This window comes from Thunnus maccoyii, chromosome 18, assembly GCF_910596095.1.
Source record: "Thunnus maccoyii chromosome 18, fThuMac1.1, whole genome shotgun sequence".
NCBI lineage: Eukaryota > Metazoa > Chordata > Actinopteri > Scombriformes > Scombridae > Thunnus > Thunnus maccoyii.
The window spans coordinates 26,944,766-26,949,339 of NC_056550.1; the positions used below are offsets into that span (position 1 = coordinate 26,944,766).

The window sequence follows — 4,574 nt, forward strand, 5'->3', positions numbered from 1 at the left end:
TTCTCAAAGATTTTATTGTCTTTTACTCTTTTTCAATGTCTTAATTGATATTTATCCCGTTTTAGTATGTATATATATAAAATATATTTTATATTTCTTTTGTAAAGCACTTTGAGCTGCATTTTATGTCATGAAAGGTGCTCTATAAATAAAGCTTATTATTACTTTTGAATTCTAATATTACCTTAGGCTTTTGGAAATATGATGAGCATTTTTCACTTTCTTCTAACATTTCACATACAAATTGATTAATTGAAAAAATAACAGAGTTCATTCTACCTCTGAATATTCCTGGTTATACAGAGTCCTACATTTCCCTCTCGACCCAGTGATCACTCAGGAGAGACGAACACATGTTTCTGTATTAGTATTTAACTGCCACTAAATCCTTACAATTCCTTAATGTCACTTACACAAGATTGTGATTTCTATCTTAAGCCATTAATGTTGCTATCAAACTAAAAAAGAGTTGGAAAACTGCATTTTTCTCAATTAAAAATGTGTTTGAAGTTGGTGAGTTTACCTTCAACTTACATCAGAGATGGGCTCCTTCAGCACGTAAAGGTGGACGAGGTTATTATGGTGCAGTCACGCCACAATGCTTTCTATCAGGACCCACAGTTAAGGCATTATTAGACAGAGATGACAAGTGTATGCGTGTGTGTGTGTGTGTGTGTGTGTGTGTGTGTGTGTGTGTGGATGGGACATAGAATTAAATTGACGGGGGGAAATTTTCCGCTTCATGTGTCACCTACTTGTTTATCAAAGTGTCAGTAATCAAACTGCTGCCACAAGAAAATGAGGCTGCCATCATCCCCACGTCCTAATCACACTAACCAGTCTGTCCGTCCGTCTGTCTGCGCCGCCGAGTTGGCTTCTGGAAGAGTCTCGACATCCTGCACGTTTTTGTATTCTCCAGATTTCCTGCAACAGATTTGGCGTCCTGCTGAGAGACAGCGTGTGACCCCGCTGTCACCGCGGCCCCTGTAAATGTCAGCGGAGCCGTCAAGGGCCGATCATCCCGACGGGAAAACACAAGACGCTAATGGTTGTCCTTTATTTCTTTATTTTTTTTATTTTTTTGGCTAACATTTTCAGGTGTCTGCTGATGAGAAGAGCCTCCTCTGGGCTTTGGCTTCACCTCCGTCTTCTGACATTTCTCCTGTGAGACGCGTCTTGTCACATTGTGTTTTCAGCATTTCAGGCCTGTCGTTACTGCAGCAGCTCTGGAAAAAGCCACCAAAGCTTTAAAACCTGCTAATAAAACTGATTCATTCAGTGTGAACTTATTAAATGTCTCATCAAACTATTAAGTCAGAGAGAACAATGATATCAAGGAGTTTATGTGATTTAATTAAAAAATGTAATTTATTAAAACAAAGCGGCCACAGCTGTATCTCTTGTTTCTGCACTACATCAGTGCACTATAGTAACTCACTGTTTTCCCCATGGTATAGAACACATAAGCATTATGAAATATTTAGCCAAACAAGAGCACAACCTTACTATCATTTGTTTTTATTCGCCCCAAACAGCCAGCGAGCAACGGCAGGCACTGACTAGTCCCCACCTGGACAACGGGAGCCAGCGTGGGTGATGATGTTACTGAAGCTCAGTCCTCCTGATAACAACAGTCATACTGACATTTATCCGTTAACACTGAAAGATACATTATCAACTCTTCTCTCTTTGTTTTGCTGTGATAAACTGCATTAACCTGTCACACAAAACTCCCCCCCAAAAACCTGTTGATTTACTGCACTTCCCAGACAACTACAGACCTTAAAGTAGTAGTAACTAAGATTTTTCTGTGATTTATTTGCAATAAACGGATCAAAAGGATGCCAAAAAAACTACATCATGATGCTGAATTGTAAAAAGTGTAAAGAATAGAGACTGGAGGGAAATAACAGGAAGTACCGGAGTTCCTGGTGGAGTTCCTGAGCAGTTGATGGTATTCTGGCTGTTTGGGGCATCATTCGCATTGTGTAAGTCGCATCATTTGTGTTGCACGGCATAAATTTGTGTCTTTGCATTTACTTTGTGTGTAATTTCACAGCACAAAAAAAATTACTTCACGTTTGGTGTGAACACACCGTTAAACTGTCTTGTGTCTCAGTCGTCCTCATTGACATGTAGCACATGTAGCGAGCACTCTCGCTCCACCCTGTCAGCCTGTCTTTATTGGACAATGAATAAAATAACATGCAATCAAAGTCTCATTAGTGTTACATCTGTATTATTCACGTCAACTCATCTTACACATCCATGATACTTTACACGTAGCAAGTAATATTAGGTAACGTTAGCTACCTAGCTACTGTTAGGCATAACAGTGGCTAACAACACAACTAAAGTTAGTTAACCCAAAATGCTAACGATAGCTAAAGCTGATATAAAATGCTGATTAAGAAAACAGGTCGTAATATAAAGAATTAACACAAGATAAAGCACATAGCGTTACCTAACATTATACAGATAGGTTAGTTAATGTTAGCGAACTTGTACACTGAAAGCTAGCATTTGACGTTAGCTAGCATTAGCTAGTTAGCCAGTTAATAGTTGTTTTCTTGCCTTCATAGTTGTTTATATATGATGCAGCATATAATTTAAATCCTTTATCTCATTTGCTGGTTGATGCTTTAGTCGTCCTGCAAATCTAATGACCATCGGTGATGTTCAACTTTGGCAGCTCTTGTAGACAGCGGGTGTTGAACGTTGCGGTTGTTGAACTGGAAGCAGTCGAGCGGTAATAAGTAGGAACCCAGAAATGATTGTGCAAGTATATTAGCACACTATTTCACAAAGTTTAATGCTACATGCTTATGATACCTGTCCTGTTAGCACAAGTTAGTTAAAGTAGCGAACATCTGGTCTTGCACAGCCTTTCATGAGAAATAAGGGCCTTACTGTGGAACCTGACTACCTGAGGTGATACCCAGCTGCTATAACTTCCATTACATTGTTTTTCTTTAGCTGCAGCATCCAGTGTCTACATGACAATTGATAAAGACTCATCTTAGCTGCCAACCAGCCAACACATTTATCAGTTTTAATGTGAAAGTTAACAATTAGCTAGACTGAGCTGCTGCGACACCTTCTGCTGTTTGTGACTGACATCCAGGAGTCTGCAGAGTCTTAACAAATTAACAAGACACTCCCAGGTTCCAGCTGTTTCCTGCTTTGTTTCCAGACAAAATCCCTCAGTTTGTGTATGTGTGCTCATCTACAGTGACCTAACAAACCTCACACATGCAGAGTTGGCTGAGGAGCTCGGGGCATCTGGGCCTTGGATTAGAAGCCATGACAGGGAGATGGAGGAGGGATTACTCTGCCTGCCTCGTTTCAGACTTTTCCTGCCTCAATTTGTTTGCATGAGTGAGAGAGAATAGGAAGAAAAAAAGATGCAGTGAGGCTGAATGTGTTGGCCCAACGTCTGCTCCATTATTGGAAAATAACAAAAGAGAAAAACCAAACTGAAGCTGAGAAACAAAACAATTCAAACTGTTTCAAAGCAGATGATCTGTCAGTGAAGCAACACTCTCTCACTAGATCTCCTGATCAGCAGTGACACCACTGAAAGAAGAGTTGTTTTGGTATCTGTTGAAATGGAGGAGTGCACCAAGCGATTACAAAATTTACAAGAGAAAAAGTGTGAGAGCCTACTGATCTGAGTAAACTTTGTTTTTGACAGGTTCATGCAGTTTAAATGTTTTAAAATGATTGCTTTCTACAATATCTGAACATCACAACTACGGTATGCTTAAAGTCTGACATTAAATTGCCTTTTTTGTCTCATACATCAACATATCTGCTCTGAAAGTCACCTCAGTCCTCTGTTCTCCTTTCAGAAAAAATCAGAAACCAAAAGGGAGAAATTTATATTTTAAATTCTTTGATTTCATGATGGTGTCCCTAGTTTCACATTACTATGATTAAATACATTCCATCATTTGTTTACATTCCCATACAGAAAGTCAAATCTTTGCATAAAGTGATAACGTGGTGTTTTATCATCGGCAGAGCAGACGGTCACACTGAGCCTGATTGCATCCTGCTACACAACACAAGACCCACAGACTCACAACCCACATTCCTGCTAAAGTCTCCTTCTTATCTAACTTACAAACATGAACACACGTCTTGTCCTGAACCTTAGCTTGTTGAATGAGTCACCAAACAAACATTCACCGGGGAAAAGTGCACCACTAACGTCAGTTAGCAAGCTAGGTTAGCTAGCTAATTAGCTGCTCAGCTGCCACACATTAAACAGCATGTAAACATACCTGCAAATGTCACTTTGGACCTGTAAGATGCAAGTTTGGTCGTTGCTCTTCACTTGAATGTTGCTTGATACACAATATTTATTTTTGGACTTCACTAGAGAAGCATGTTTGATTCACAGTCCAAAAAACTCCTTATTTATCTAATAATGACCCTTTATGCAGCTCCTCAGCATAGCGTTTGTCTCTTTAGTCTGTTTTAGTTCCTGTCTCTTTAAGGCTCCCCTCCTGATGAGCCCACTCTGTTCCACTCTGTTCTATATATATATATATATATATATATATATTATA

At 39.4% G+C, this 4,574-nt stretch overlaps 1 long non-coding RNA gene across 1 annotated transcript; it reads right to left on the reverse strand.

Moving 5' to 3' along the window:
• Positions 1–266: 266 nt before the first annotated feature.
• LOC121884564 lies at positions 267–4,166 on the reverse strand. Its single transcript, XR_006092364.1, has 3 exons — positions 2,097–4,166; positions 756–1,226; positions 267–605 (listed from the first exon to the last, which is right to left on the reverse strand). It is a non-coding gene; the product is annotated as an uncharacterized LOC121884564 (long non-coding RNA).
• Positions 4,167–4,574: the final 408 nt, after the last annotated feature.